Source organism: Sander lucioperca, chromosome 10 (genome assembly GCF_008315115.2).
Source record: "Sander lucioperca isolate FBNREF2018 chromosome 10, SLUC_FBN_1.2, whole genome shotgun sequence".
In the NCBI taxonomy this organism is placed as follows: Eukaryota; Metazoa; Chordata; class Actinopteri; order Perciformes; family Percidae; genus Sander; species Sander lucioperca.
Window position 1 is genome coordinate 14,045,926 of NC_050182.1, and position 16,562 is coordinate 14,062,487.

Consider the following 16,562-nt stretch of genomic DNA (forward strand, 5'->3'; position numbering starts at 1 on the left):
GTAAAAACTCGCCTGACAGGAAATGTTGAATACAAAATATCTACTGCACAGTTAAGTCATGTAAAGCTCTGGTTCTGTCTCTCCAGTTCCCAACATTATGTTCAGTAGAATGAAAACCAACGTTTCGACTCATCAGTGTTTTTATACAGAAGTAGGCAGAAAACCTGCAGGCTTTTAAAAATATGAATGAGGGGTTTTTCTGGCTCATTATGTTGTTTCACCAAACAAACCGAAATGTAAGAGACCTCTCTTCCACAATTGTTACGATGCCATGCAGGTTTTCCACCATGTACTGAGATGCATTTTGGCACTTTGAACCAATGGATGTTAGTGCATGCATTCTCACGTTTCACCTGATGACCGCAGACGACAGAATAAAATAGGACGGCCATTAGTTTCAGTCCATGTCACCACATAGCTTTAACGGCAGTGGCAGTGCTTTTAAAACCAACCAGCTCATAGCTGAAGAAAGCAAAATATTCAAGTCCAACATCAGAAGAGACTCTACATTCGTCCCATGCTTCAACTTTACCCCCACCGATTGCCGTGCTCCTTCCCTGTACACTGCTCCTGCTGCAGGATGCCATCAGGCCCGTAGAAGTAGGCGGAGGAGGACGGGCCGAGGCCTCCCAGCTGCCGGATGGACTTGCACATGGGGCAGGGGTAGTCGGACAGGCCCTCGATATCTTCGAAGGCCAGGTTGACGATCTGGTCGCAGCAGGGGTCGCAGTAGAGGTGTCCGCAGGAGAGGCGCTTCAGGCGGGCCTCGTAGGAGATGCAGCACTGACAGTGTGGCAGGTCGGGGCCCAGCGACAGAGAGCCGGTCAGGGAGCTGCTCTCCAGGCTGCCGGCCTGGCTGGAGCTCTGCTTGGTGGGAGACCTGAGAGGGACGGTCAGGATGTGACAGCAAATGAGTCACAATCACACTGTAGAGCTGAAATGATTAGTCAACTAAATGAAAGAAGAAAAGAAATGGTAATCGATTAATTGTTTTAATGGTCATTTCTCAAGCAAAAAAGGTAAACATAGGCTGGTCCCAGCTTCTCAAATGTGAGCATTTTCTGCTTTTCTCTCTGCTTTTAATATCATTGAATATCTTTGAGTTTTGGACTGTCAGACAATACAAGACACTTAAAGACCTCACAACTGGCCCTGAGAGATTTTGATGGGCACTTTTCAAACGATAAATCAAAAGTTATTTGACTGATTACTAGTTAAGGAAAATACTTGTTAGTTTCAGTACATATCTTGGTAACAATTCTTTAAAGGAATAGTTTGACTTTTTTATCGATTCACTGTTAAGCTTATTAAAAATATAAAATATGTTGGGTTTTTTTATTTGCAATTAAATATAACAGGGAAAAATAAGCATATCGCATTTTTACTGGACACAAAAAATGTCCAAAATCAATCGACTAATCATTTCAGCACTGTTTTATAGTATAACTTTGTTCCATGTTGCTTTTCTTTAAAGCAGATTTGCTTGAAATCTAAAGCAAACAAGCCAAACTAGGGCTACAACTAATTATATTTGTATTATTGATTAACCTGCCAGTTATGTTCTTGATTAATCAAGTCATCATTTCTATAAAGTGCCAGAGAACAGTGACCAATGTCCATTAAAGTCCAAGCTGACTCTTCAGATGTCTTGTTTTGTCCAATATATTCAATTTACAGTAATATAACAAAAAAGTAGCAAATCCTCACATTAGAGAAGCTGGAACCTGAGAATGTTTGACATCTTTGTTTGGAAAAAAAAAAAGACTTAAAATGATCCAATCACCTGACACTCCAAACCAAACCTTAAAAACACGAGACAGCAGTTGTACTCATGGGAACGCGCTGGGATCAGGCTTTCCCAGTGCACACTAAAACTAATGTAATGTTGGTGTACAGATTTGTTCCAGGGAATAAATAACTGGTAAAACAAGACCTGTAGTGATCTCAGTTAGGGTGGAGCTGGGTAAATACTCCATAATTTAAAGTGTGGAGGTGTGTCTGCTGTCTTTAGATTGAGACTGTATGTTCTGTGTCAGACTTGGACTCAGGTACTGTCTGTTACTTGGCTGTTGGAGCTCATTAATAGGTGCAGTGGATAATTATAGCAAATGTACCTCATTGTCTGAAGCCAAATTAGACATGTTCTTAAAATGTAAGTAGATGGCACTCAGGCTCCCTCTGATGTTAACATTCCTGGACGCATTTGAAATGGATTTATATGATTTCAGAGTCACTGTAAGTTGTGTAACATAAACTGGCCTTCAGTGAGGCAAAGCTGGATCAAATGAGAGCAAGTGACTCATAAAAACCTGTTGTCATAACAACTGTGAAGTGGAAGACGATATTTCCTCTCAAAAAAATCTATTTCTGCCTGATTTGTCACAGCCTAGTCTGACATCTAATCATGTCACACATTACATCTGCCCTCAGTCACAGACAACACGCGTTGGGCGTTTGCAGCGAGGATTACACAATTAAGGATTATCCAGAGTGGTGACTTTTAAAATATACAAGCAATTAGGAGAGAATAATAAACAGCTAGATTCACAAGAGATTGGAAAACAGGTTACGTCGCCCTATATTCATTTCGGATGGCCACAGACACACATTCAGGAATATTCTGCAAACATTAGCAATTTCAGATGAAATGCGGTGAAATACAGGCTGATTCTGGCTGAACAATCTCCACTCACTTTGACGACGATGAATCTTTAAAGCAGTCGAAGCTGAGAGCTGCTAGGATCCTCCACAGCAGATCCATGCCGGTTCTTCTCATGGTAAAATCCAAATTTCATCGATCTGATTTCTGGCGAGCGTCATTTTCTTTTCTTTTTTTTAAGAAAACACGACACCACTGAGTGTCTGTTGTATTTACATTCAGGACAAGACAACAAAAAGGAACCTACGCCACCCCTCTCCCACGCTATGCGTTTAAATATACGAATTAAAGAGGATGTGCCGTCATCATCATTCTGCAGGCATCTGAATGGAGGTAAACAAAGCGCTACTCTCGTTTGTGTGCGTGTTTGAGTCGATGGTTTCTCTCGTCGTGTCTCTCCTTTTCCTCCTCCTCCTCCTCCTGCTCCGCAGCAGCACAGAGTGGCCGCAGAGAGGCGCAGCTGTACAGCCCAACAGCTGTTTAATTTGCATCAGTCAGAGAGAGACACGCCGGACGAAAAATTCTATGAAAATTACGAATCCCACTATGGCCACGCCAAGACCCGCCCTACGAAGCAGCTCGATTGGTTGGGGTTAGGCATTTGACCTTAAGGTTAGGGTTAGGGGATTGGTCAGGGGATAGGACGCCTGGTCAATAGTAGTGTGTGAATGCTATTGAAGGGCGGGTCTTGGCGTGGCCATAGTGGGATTCGTAATATCGCACACCGGACCTCTCCAACGTTACGGAAGAGGATTTGGGCCACATTTGAAAAAAAAAAAAAAAATGTATTTGACTTCTGAGTTTAAAGTCAGAATTCTGAGATAGAGACTTAACGGTGCAATACATAGTATATAGTATATATATATATATATATATATATATATATATATATATATATATATATATATATATATATATATATAGTAGGCTATATAGAAAAATAGAGTTTACTAAGACACAGTCTTAGTAAATAGAGTTTACTAAGACACAAACAAACTACAATTTTCCCTTTTAAATGGATATTCGGATCACCAACCAATACATAAACCTAGAGGTGTTGGTGACATTATTCTTGTAATTTTTAGTTAAGGCGATACTGGCACAACATGTTTTTGTTTCTAAACCTCAGCAGTAGGCTATTTTGTGGCCGTTTCAGTCTCCTGCTCCACTTCTATCTCATTGGTACGGAAGAAGATTAGGGCCACATGTGAAACAATGTATAGAGTTCTGAGAAAAAAAGTCAGAATTCTTAGCCTGGTTGACACCAGACCCTTCTCAGTTGTAACTGAGAGTGGGTCTGGGCAAGGTTCATTCGCAGCTCATTTCCAACGGACGCCGCTCAAATGCCTCTGGGCTCATTGGATAGTCCTTCAACCAATTAGACCAACGATCCGGGTGACGTAGCAGCGACAGCGGCATCAACGGGTTGCTGCGCTTCGGTAGCCGTCATGTTGAATGTAAACAAAAAGCTGCTCGCCGTCGCTGTGCTGTCGTCACCGTGTAAAGCCCGCCCGTGACTGTGGTGTGAATCTAATGGCCTTAACGGTTGTGATTAGTGCCTCGATTTGGAAAAATTGGAAATGGGCTTAAATGGGCTCTTGGCCAGACTGACTTGCAGAGCAAATCTCAAATTGGCTGCTTGAAATGAACTCTTCACGCACTGCCAGGTAGGCCACAGAGCATAGTGCAGGCACTTTAGAGGCAAAGCATAGCCTCTAAAGTGCCATATGTCATCATCACTTCTGGCTATATCACATACAGCTCAAAGTCAAAGTTGAAATAATTTTAACTTTGAGCGCAGCACTTGGTGGCAATTTCGAGAGGTGTGCCTTGCTTTCCCCATAGCAGAACAATGGCACAGCCAGCGCAGAGGGTTTTCCCAGGCTACAGAATTCTGACTTTAATCTCAGAATTCTGACTTTTATTTTTAAAGCTACATTGCGTAAGAATTTCTCCCATCTAGCAAAGTGTGATTTTGAAATGTTATATGACAACCAACTGACTATTACTTTCTAGCCCTTCCTCCTTCGGTGGCCGAACACGAAATTAGCTCTCTCCATCGTTTACACACAGCTGTTCTAGCCACTCCAATATTAACTTTGGTCTTGTTGCTTTGCCTGTCGCGTTGTCGTTTTAATTCTCTTTTTCGCTTCCCTGGCGAGTAATCTCCCCCTTGCATTCGTCACGGTGCCAATAGGTGTAAGAGGGTGAGAGGTATGTCCCTCTTTGGCTAATGTATTTTAAAGATGGAGGCGCTACATGGCTGCCGTCATTCGAGCGAGTCGATCGTATGTATTCTGAATGATTCTGAATTCAGATTTCAGATTCTACGCTTACGAGTAGTAGGAAGTAATTACACATGAATGAGTACATATTTGTGAAAGAACAAAGTTTTTTTTTTGCTAAGAATCAACTCAAAAAATTACACAATGTAGGTTTAAGTCAAAAAAATTTTAAGTAAAAAAAAAAAGTCAGGATTCTGAGATTAAAGTCAGAATTCTCACTTTAAACTCAGAACTCAATACATTGTTTCTCATGTGGCCCTAATCTTCTTCCGTACCAATGAGATCGAAGTGGAGCAGGAGACTGAAATGGCCTCAAAATACTGCTGAGGTTTAGAAATAAAGAGTTAAGAAGTCTTTTTTTGTGCCAGTATCGGCTTAACAAAATATTACAAGAATAATGTCACCAACACCTCTGAATTTATGTGTAGGTCAGTGATCCTGATATCCATTTAAAAGGGAAAATCGCTTGAAAATCGTTTGTTTGTGTTTAAGTAAAACCCATTTTTCTATATAGCCTATTATATACTATACTATATACTATTTGTTGCACCATTAAGTGTCATTAAGTTTTCATAGAAAATGTCATATTTATTCAAATATCTTAAATTTCAATTCAATTTCAATTCAATGATTTTTAAATATTGTAGGCTATTTGAAAACAATATGTCATATAGTTTCATACATTAAAAATACTTAACAATCAAGTACTTTCTTATATCATTCTCACTCACATCAGTGGTAGGTCCTATTATTAACAAATGTTATGGTAACACTTTACACCTATTCATTGTATGGGAGGTCTAGAGATTCAGCTCTAGCATTCCTATAGGCATTTATTTTTCTGTAGTGAGTTCATTTTCACTCAATCAATCAATCAATCAATCAATCGATTCTATGTGTCATGTGAAATTAGTACAATTCCAGTGAAATGTTATCCCAATGTGGATGATGTTAAATTCTCTTCAGGCTACTGTCATTCAGCCTCTTGCACTGTGCAATCATGTTATCATATTAAAAGTACTGTTGGCAGCAGGATGATCTGAATATGATTTATAATACACAGTATTGAGAATTTTTAAATAAAAAAATCGGAAATGAAGACGGATTGAAGGAGAGTATGCCCTTGTTCTCCCCATCAGTTTATGGTTAGAACCAAAGTTCAAGTGGTTATGGGTTTTTGCTTTTTGTTTATAATATGATTTTTGAATCCTGAAAACTGTGGGACTTAGAGAGCAGTGTGAGAAGTAATAAAAGTAGAAGTAGTAGTTCTACAGGTAGACTAAAGGTTTGGCAGTTTTGATGTAAGCATTACCTGAAGTAACCACTAGATGGCGACAACTAATTGCCAAAAAAACAACAACAACAACAACAACAAACTCAAAGGGCGGAAACATTTTATCATTCATAATTTTCTCCCTTATTTACAATAACTATATTTCCATCATTAAAGGAAAACCTACTATGAAACTGTGAATTTTGGTTATAATAAACACTAGCCAACATTAATATTTGGCTACTGTTTGTCAGAGGTTGTACTGACATTAAATCCCTCAAAGAGATTCATGAGTCATAATACTGCATCATGGTTTATACTGACAGAATAAAACAATGGACACATAGACACTGGTTATATAGACATCTTAATAAAAACACATACTGTGCAGTTTTACATAGCCTAAAGCCTCTGTTTGCTATACTGTGATTCATTACATTACATTTACAACTGCAGATAAGGGCTGGTGGAGGCACATCTTTGTGCTCAGGAAATTTGATCCTGTTTCAAAATGAAATTGTGTATCAACCAGGCGTGACTTTGCTTTTTGTTAAGGAAGGTAAAGAGCACACAGCTAAAAACAAATGTAGAGTCGACAGCTGAAGACACACAAAGTGCAGCAGAGCTGAAGTTTGTTTCTGGAGGTAGCCTAAATTTTGGTTTGTGGAGATGATAATGCAGTGTTCAGTGTGCAGGGCTTCAGCTAGGCCAGCTGCTGGCAAGTGCGGGGAAATGTTGTCACATTTCCAACAGGTTTCTTTGCAGGGCCAAAGATTTATCTTCCGTCTCTCTATTTCTTTTTCCTACGGTGTCAAATGTCACATAATGATTGCTTAACCTGTATCAGTTGTGCATGACAACTAAAGACCTTGAACCTTGATTGATTCACTGATGTAAAAAAAAAAAAGGGTCAGTTGCACATGCTGAAATCCTGAAACTGATCAACTAACCGCTTCAGCTCTATTATGGTGTCTACTAAGTCCCTATATAAAGTAGGCTACAACAGTGAGTGATCCAGCAAACATATAGGCCTACAGAGTCAACAAGCGTAAGTAAAAAGATTGAAAAAGTCACAGTCAATTAAACAGTATTGAGAACATTAGCAAGTCAGCAACATATTAGCATTAGATAGCTAGTAGCTATAATAGCTAGCTTGGTTAGCAGTAAACTGTGATCACAGAAAAAATAAGAAACAAATTACATCTGGATATGAGTCAAATTAGTGTCCACATGAAAAGACTACAAAGAATAGGCCTGCACCACTAAACAAATAAAAGAAATGCACTGGGATCTCAAATTAATAGCTGCCATTGAACTCTTTAAAGTGCTTAAACTCATTGAAACCTTTTAGTTTTTCATTTCAAACCAATACAAACCATTTGTAATATTATTGCACTCATGTTGTGCTTATTCTTTCTGAAGCTCTTGAATGGCAAAAAACACATTAAACTCCCCGCCACTAATAATGTGTCACTTTGTCACAATAACAGTCCCACTGCTTCATCACTCTTCACAATCATGCTGAGCCGGACCGAGGACGGAGTAACTGCATGGCGCCTGCAGATAGCAGCCTTTCAGGCCAGCTGATCAATATATGACCCAAACAGACAATAGCAGCTGAAAGCCTGAGGCGACATGAAAGGCCTCATCTGATGTGGCGACAATGAGACTACAGCTGGAGTGTCAGCGCCAATCCGACTGAAAGTGGAGGTGTTGCACACATATGTGGCCATGAATGCAGGTCATGTGGTTTTAGACCAATCAGAGATGTTCATTTTCCTATAGAGGGAAGAAAGAAGAATGTAAATTATATATATTTCCAGGAGGCATGAATGAGGATTCCTAAGGGTAATGAGTTTTTTTTGGTGTTGTTTTATAAGTTCAAATATCTCATTTGTTTGCTTTCACTGTGCTTATTCATGGCACGTTGTTTTTATATCTTAAAGCTTTAGTGCGTAACTTTTTTTATATTAATGAACGTCTGTTGCATTCAAGCCATTGCCAAATGAGCTGATATAAAGCTAATTAAGACTATCAGCTCCACACAACTCTCTCCGTATTTCTCAGTATGGCTATATTCAGAAAACTGTGTCATCCGGCGACTTTCTTGGCAGAAAATCGAGCAAAGATAATGACCTCTTCTGAAGAGTCCATCATGTTTTTTTAATCCTCCGTGTCCTCCTTGGTTACAAGCAACTGCATAGAGGAGGGGTGGGGGTGGTGCGAGATCAGGGAAGGCTTGTATCATGTGGATGCACTGACAGTTTTGTTGTCATGTTAATGACATTCAGCAGCTAAAGAGCCAGATTGTTTTAGCAGTTAGTGGAGACCAAAACAGAAAAAAAAGAGTGAATATTAGACTTACATTCATTAGGTGGCCAGAAACAAGACTCAAAATGCATGCTAACATTGCTGTGTGTCTGCTTAATGTGTAAATAGCCAATTGTCTGCTGAAGAAAAATCACCTTTATTAGGTGATAATATAATATTGTCTTCTTCACAGCTTTTTTCTGCTGAAAAATTAGTTATTGCAGTTTAGAGTTTTATTTCACTGTCAGGGTCATATGTCTCCCATATCTGTCCCTCCCCCCAGCCACATTCCCACTTTCCCAAACCCTATTGTAGCCTTTCTCTACCTGTCCACCAGCTGCCCTTTGAGTTTTCCTCCTGCACCAGTTATCTGACTCCGTCATCCACCTGCTCACGTTTCCACTTCCCTCATCAGCCCTGCAAATATTTAACCAGCCCTATTCCCCTCACTCCCTGCCAGATTGTTGAAGTTGCGTTTCTTGCTTTTGAGCTGCTTGTACCTAACCTAACCTACTGAACCTAACCATAATCTGTATCTGCTTGCACCTTTTTCCGGCCCCCGTCCCTGTTGATCCGTTCGGATTTTTATACGCATGCCAGTAAGGTCGTGTACCTCTAGTGTTGTCAATAAATCCCTGAACTGTATTAGTCTGCATTTGGGTCCTATCACTGTTTCCGATAGCGTCAGTCGTGACAGTAAAAACGTTTGACTTTAGTTTTAGGAATCGTTATACAAGAAGAATGATTGAAGAAAATTAAGAGGGAAAGAAATAAGGGCAGAAGGAAGTAAGAAAAGAGGAAAAAGACGGGCGGGAGAAAGAAATTAACATGTGATAGGCAGAGAAAATACCTTGCAAGTAGCTGAAGTTGTTACTAGAACTTCTCTAATCTGTTGTACAAAATACAAGGTGGTACTGAATCAAGAATAAAAGATATTTGATCAAATAGTTTGAAAACTTTGTTAGCCAGTCAACTTATTTTATGTTTTGAATAAAAACCATTTAGTTTAGGAAACATGTAGATTTACTTTGCTATAGAAAGAAGTTTTTTTTTCCCGTAAGGTAAAGTGTGTGCCAGTTATGAGAAATATTATTACCTGAAACACAAACTCCTATATTGATTCAGTTAACTTAAAGGCTTTATTGCTAATCTACAATATTGTATATAGATGTTATTTTTATCTCATGGTTTCCGTATATTACTGAAATACTGATATTTGTGTCAGATACTTAGAAAATTAATAAAATAGGATTTCAGCAGTTTTCCACCAGGGGCATCCTTGTGATTTCTTCCCCATTCTTTTTAACATGGCCAATTATAGGCACGAGCCCAAAGCACGTGCAGGGAGAGGCTCGCCTTGCACATTTCATATGGAGCCAATGCCAGTCTAAAAAAATGCCAGTCTAAAACTGAGACACATCGAGCATTAAGCGCGGAGAGTGCTTTCCCCACCTGGCTGTGTGCATCCCACATAAAGTGTGACCCTGTCATATTTAGACTCGCTAATGACTGACTCACTCAGGAGAAAAATAAATTGCCTTCACCGTTTCAGGTTTCATGCAAAAGCAGCTACACCCCCCCCTGTTCTTTCTGAGCGGAATGGTGTCTGCTGGAGGAGAGATGGGAGTGGAGGAGGATGAGGAGGGGGCGGTGTCGCCATCCAAGAGGGATGTTGTAGTAAGTAAAAAGGGGCGGAGGGGTGGGAGGAGGGTGCAGCTCTCTGCTACTACGTCAGTGGACATCACAGGGGCACACAGGACCTTTTTGCTTCAGGTACTCGGGGTGACTCCCTGCACGGACCAAAAAAAAAAAAAAGCGAATCCCGGTCACCCTAAAACGCGCTGACCTTCCCACTATAAAGGTAAGCAAATGAACAATCCTTCTGAAATGTGCAATTTAATCTGAATCTTCCTTTTTATTTCAATAATTCCCCTAATTTCCTCGTCTGCTGCCGTTATCGACGGTGTAGGTGCACCGTATCCAGATGCAGGATAACAGGAAGGAAGATTTAGGCTACATGTGTTTATGATACAACTCGACATTTATTCGCTAAAAACGAGTTTAAAGGTCTGCCCTGCGCTACGCGGTGACCCCTAAAACTGTACCCGAAAGGAAATCAAGGAACAAGTCGATTTGTGAATAAGCAAATGTAGGCTGTTCGTATGAAATGTTGCAGTGCAGGCAAGATTTGAAGATTTCTGATTTTGGCGAAATGCGCCCTGCGTTCTTGTTCTCGCTGGGAGGTCTTGTGCGTAACGGCGACCATCATTCATCCCAGAGCAGAGGATTGACTCTGAGGAGGAGGCAGGAAGGTAAAGGTAGGAGGTTACAGTGGTATGTTTTAATGTCATGAAACAGCACATTATGTTCAGCTTCCCGTCATGGATCCAGTTTGGTCTAATTGGTGATGGTTTGGGCACCGATGCCCTTGCCCCTCTCCGTCGCCTGTTCCGCCTTCTCTCTTCAGGTCATACATTTGTAGGTCTGCCATTAAAACTACTTTTTCTCAGCTTGTTGAAAAGTGTGTTGCCCTGCTTATATGCTACATTTAATTAGTACAACATCAGGGAAAGAGTCAGTGAATCTGGGTGTCTCCTGCGTCGTGCGTGAAAATGACCTTGTAGAAACCCATCGGGGGAGAATGTGATGGAGAAGAGTGACGAGCAATTCCCCCCCACCCCTGCTTTTCTCTGTGGCGTTGCTTTGCGGTGGTTTATGTCGGTGGTGCTGAAACGCCTTTGCCCAGAGAGGACATTGTTTGATATTGTGAGTGACCTTTAAAAGAGGAAGATGAATACGCCGTTGGAACATGATATATGGCATAGATTTGTGGTCTATTCTGTGTTTGGAGGTGGTTACAAATTGGCATGTCTGATATGTTGTCCCTGTGGCAGCCATGACTGCAGCTCAGGCAGTGTCTGAGCTGTTTATGCATCCAACCCACATGAGGGGTGGCAGTGAGGGGAGCATCTACCGTTGCAAACCTGCAGGACTACAGCTGATTCTCTGCCCTCTTTTCTTCAAAAAAACAAAAATGATTTATGGTTTGTGATTGAAGGCCTGACACACTTTCAGTCTCTTAATTAGCCGTTGTCAGGCTGCAATAAGAGCCCTGGTTACATCTTTACCTTCGCAATCATGACAAAATCTCCTCTTCAACAGAGTTCACTGCGATCAAACATATCCTGTTGACAGGGTTTTCTTTTCTTTGTGACTGGATGTTGACTTCTTATGCACCCATCCATTCTTCAGGAAGATGCTTTTCTGTTTTTGTGTTGTGGTAATTCAGTCTTATGTTTTTATGCAATCCATCCTTCAACCCATTTACACATGTGTGCAGTGTTGTGCTAAGCTTGAGACTTTAGACATGCAGGAGGAGAACACCAAGCCAGCTGTAGGAATAGAATCCCACACCTTCTTAACAGTGCAATATCAATGTCTAAAGGTTTTCAATATGAATCCTATTTGAGCTGTCACTCAACCTGCAGCAAAAGAGGCTGTAACTATTAGTAGAGATGTTTGCTACAACTTTGCAGTGGTGCAGCAGTAAAGATAGCTGCAAGTGGTAAACCCAAATCTGTGCTTCAAAACATCACTTTTAGAGCTACAACAATAAGTCGATAAAACGATTAGCAGAAAATGAACAACAGCAACTATTTGATAATTATCAATCGTTCAAACAAATGTCAAATATTTGCTGCTTCTATCTTTTAAATGAGAGGATTTGATGCTTTTCTTTCTCATATAGTAAACTGAATATCCTGTTTTGGATTGTTGGCTGAATGTAACAAGCTGTCTAAATGTGTCACCGTGGGCTGTGGGAAATCACATTTTAGGCAAAATGGTTATGAAATAATAGAGACAATAATGAGTGATGTTACTGACTACATGTCCATGTTGTTTTGCAGTCTGTGGCTAAAGATTAAAAAGAGTTAACAGCATGTTGAATTGATTAAGAGTTTTCTACGCCCCGAGCCATCACTCAGCACAACAGAAGCAGAGTGACTTGACATCAGTGGGGCAGGTGAGGCTGATGTTGTTCCAACACCTTAACACACAGGAGCTCCACTTGAAACCAGGAAGAGCTAAGGGAGCTGCTCTGTTTGGTGTTCTCATTTTCTGCCTGCTACCCCTGCTGATTGGGCCGTGCTCTGGTCTGTCCACAGAGATTAGCCCTGTCGCAAGTTACAGCTCGCCTCTCCCTGCAGCTGCGAGCAGTGGAGCCGGATATATTAGCATAACAGCTAATAACCCCACAGGTTGCGGTGCAGCAGAGCACAGATATTCTCCTCAACTACCCAATCCGGGTGTTGTCAAGATCAGCAATTAGCACAGCTGTTTCAACATTTAGATTGGTGCTTCCAGGAAACACTGGTTCATTTGTGCTGCATGGTCTTTCTACACAGGTCTGTTTTTGGCTTGTGTTGCTGCTGCTGAAATGTTGCTCTCCGCTAAAGATTTACTGTGAGACTGAGAGATAATGGATTGCTTTCTCTGTCGTCTCCAGATTGGTGGGTCGAAGAAGCGATTACAGCCAAACTCTCCCATTTAACAACTGACAGTGCATTTGTTTCTTCTTTTTTTTTACCAGAGGAGGTGTCCGACTACTGTCTTCTGCTTTTAAACAAATGCATTTAATATGTATTGGCCCAGCCTTTTTAGCTTAGTTTTTAAATTTGTGAAATCTATTTTTACAGTAGTATTTCCCCCATCAGGGATAGTACAGGTTTATTTTACAAGTCCCAAACTATTCTAATAATGTAATAATATTTAATAGAAAGAAACTTGTATGTAAGTGCAATTTCTTAGGGAGGTTTCTGGTAAGGGCTCTGTAATGTGCCAATATTGCAAATGGAGACAGTGTTTAGGCTTCACCTGATTAATTCACTTAACCTTTTTTTAAGTAACTGCAATGTAAACATGTAGATCTTTCAGTATACTTGTGAATTTTGGGAAAGTGCACAATTAAAACACATTAATATTTACTTGAGTTGATGGTCTCTGTCAGCTATTCAAATCATTAAGATTTTGGCAGTTCTTTTAAGGAAATTGTACCTTTGCTCTTTCTGAAAAACAATTTTAAATAAGTGGTTACTTAAAGAAATGGCTAGATTGTTTAGGATTTATACTTATTCACTTTCTTGCCGAAAGTTAGATGATAAGATTGATAAAACACTTTCTGTGCGTTACGGATGGAGCTGGAACCAGAAGGCAGTTAGCTTAGCTTAGCTTAAAGACAGGAAGTGGCACGTAGCTCCCAGTAAAAAACACAACTTTTTACATTTCAGTTTGTATAAAGATTAAACAAATGACGACATGTTAATTAGTCAGCTTCACAGGAGCTGTTAGGCTTATTTTTGGAGAGAGCAAGGTTAGGTGTGTCCCTTGCTAGTCTTTATGCTAGGCTAAGCTAATTGCATCCACACATCGCCCCATAGTTAACACACAACACTCGGCAAGCAAGCAAAAAAAAGCATATTTTTCAAAATGTGTCTTTTCTCAGATTATTGTCTCTAGTTCCTCTGTGATGTGAACCTAATTACAAAGACCTGACAAGAAACCTTCCAGGAGATTATTAAGAAATCATGGTACCTGTTAAATAAAGCGCTTCTCCTTTCTGCTCCACTACTTTGAAGACTAAGTGTTCGGCAGTTTGAGCTGAGCACAGTGATGATGAGATGACACACGCCGCAGCTCCAGCAGAAACACAAATGGCTTTGATGCACAGGGAAGGAAGAGCAAAGCTTGTACTGGCAACAATTTAATTCAAACAACCATAAAATAATAAAAAAAAAAAACATCACACCCATTGTTCACTGAGAGAGAAGAGCTGCAGCAGAGCATCTCTGGTGTGCAGTGGAAGTGATATCTGCAGAGAGAGTTTGGCCTAAATATTCTTTGGTGTCTAGGAAGAATTCATTTTCTCTTTGGAAGTAGTAGTGGTGGTGTCTTGCAGTACATGATTCACTATTGCAGAGCATGTTCACCTGATTTTAACATCTCAGGGCCCTTTTTTATTTTCACAATTGTATTATGGTAAAGTCAGTAGTTCCACTACTTTAGTCCAGAGTGAAATACACTACCGGTCAAAAGTTTGGGGTCACTTAGAAATTTCCATTCCACTCCATTATAGACAGAACATACAGTAGCATACATACAATGATTAATTTGACCCATTTTCATTGTGTTTTAGTTTCCTTCATTTTTGCAATTTGCATTGGTGGAATGAAACTGAGTACATTTACTCAAGTACTGTACTGAAGTACATATTTGAGGTACTTGTATACATCTCATCCTTGTGCTCAGAGGCGAATATTTTACTTTTTTTACTTCACTACATTTGTCTGATAGCTTTAGTTACTTTTAAGATTAAATTTTTTCATCCCCTTCCGGTCCATTAAAAACCATGTATCTACAAATTTGGTCATATTGAAATTTAATGTTTCTGATAAACAGAAAATTCTCCTACTTCTTAAGCTAAATAAACTATTTAAAAAGCGTATTGGATATCCTTTTGGTATCTTCACAAAGCTGAAAACAGAGCAGTGTTTCATGAAAGGTGGCTTAGAGATACGTGGTTCTCACAGGACAGCAACGCTGCAAACTAATTATGACCTTATAGAATGTGATGCATTGCTGTAGGTTAAACTACCCAACAGTATATAAATGAGATAAAATTAGCACAACCTTACACATCTACATGAATACAGCAGTAATATTAATCCAGAGGTGTCATATACAGTATAATATAACACTGACAGGGAACATTTTACTGCACAATGAGTACTTTTACTCATACTTTAAAGTACATTTTGCTAATACTACACATATATATATATATATATATATATATATATATATATATATATACACACCTTTAACCTAGAGGTTTTGAATGCAGGACAGTGTGGTATGTACTTTTACTTAAGTAAAGGATCTGAATACTTCTTCCATCACTGGTAATTTGTCTAAGCAGGTCAGTCATTTTCTATCAAACAACTTCAATTTAAGAAAAACATGAAATGACTGCAGGTCACAACATAATTAACTTGTAGCGACACAAGTGGTGAATGCTAATGTGCTAAACGTTAGAAAATGACAGTAATGTGAGCTGCTTGTACGTGCTGTGAAAAACTCACACCGCTGTATTGTGCACAACCACTTGTGCTGCAGGTTTTGAACTGCACTTCTCAGCTACCCTCAGTCTCACTCCTCTTCAGTCCATTTTGCAGTGAGCAAAGCCAAAATGGATGCAGAACGCTGACGTCACTGTTTGACACGGTGTTGCTAGCCGCTTTGGTGCCACCAGGGTGACGGTGCACACAGAGCCCGAGCAAGGGAACAGTGACGTAACTCATGTTAGGCTGCACATTCTCCCAAAGGGGTCTTTGCAGCCGCGGAAGCGCTATGGCTCTGTAAGCCTAACAACCAATCATCACACCCCCTTTCAGGCTGCTGTTATCTCCTTAGCCTGGATGGGCCTGAAGCCACGCAGGAACATGGTGCAGCTGAGTAAAGCTGTCACTTCCTGTGTGACTCTGTGCAGATGTCACACTTTGGTTGGTGCAGATGAGCAGGAGCTGGGCCGAGGCAGCTGGGAGAAGAGTTGTTTTTTAACGCACCCATTCATCACTGCTGAGTGGGCGAGTTGACTCGGGCATCTCTGTCCTTGTGGCCAGAAAACAAGACTTAAATAATTGATCCTTCACACAGCCTCAGGAGGACTGCCCTGGAAGCTCAGACCAGAGTAGCTGATAGAACAATGATGGATGAGGACGGATGAAAAATCCTGCTTAATTCAGAGTTGTGTGTGTGTGTGTGTGTGTGTGTGTGTGTGTGTGTGTGTGTGTATTTAAGCTTTGACTCGTCCGAGCCACACAGTGCTTGTTAAGAAATGAGCAATACAAAGAAATTACCTTTTCAGAATGTAAAGACTGTTTATAAAATTAAATATTTTGTTGTGTTATGATTTAGCAGTCAAGACCTCCTCCTACAGATAATGTTATATATAGTATTACTTTTTCCACTTTGGCGA

The 16,562-nt window shown here is 40.2% G+C and overlaps 1 protein-coding gene across 2 annotated transcripts in view; it reads left to right on the top strand.

The window, feature by feature from the left end:
• Window positions 1-10,177: 10,177 nt before the first annotated feature.
• Window positions 10,178-16,562, top strand: part of sv2a (synaptic vesicle glycoprotein 2A) — a 56,251-nt gene continuing 49,866 nt past the window's right edge. The window contains exon 1 of one of the 2 annotated variants that reach the window (XM_036006179.1): window positions 10,178-10,388. The gene's annotated coding sequence lies outside the window, so the exon portion shown is untranslated. Of the gene's footprint in view, window positions 10,389-10,824; window positions 10,846-16,562 lie in introns of those variants that run through there. The other variant, XM_036006180.1, reaches the window with a different exon arrangement.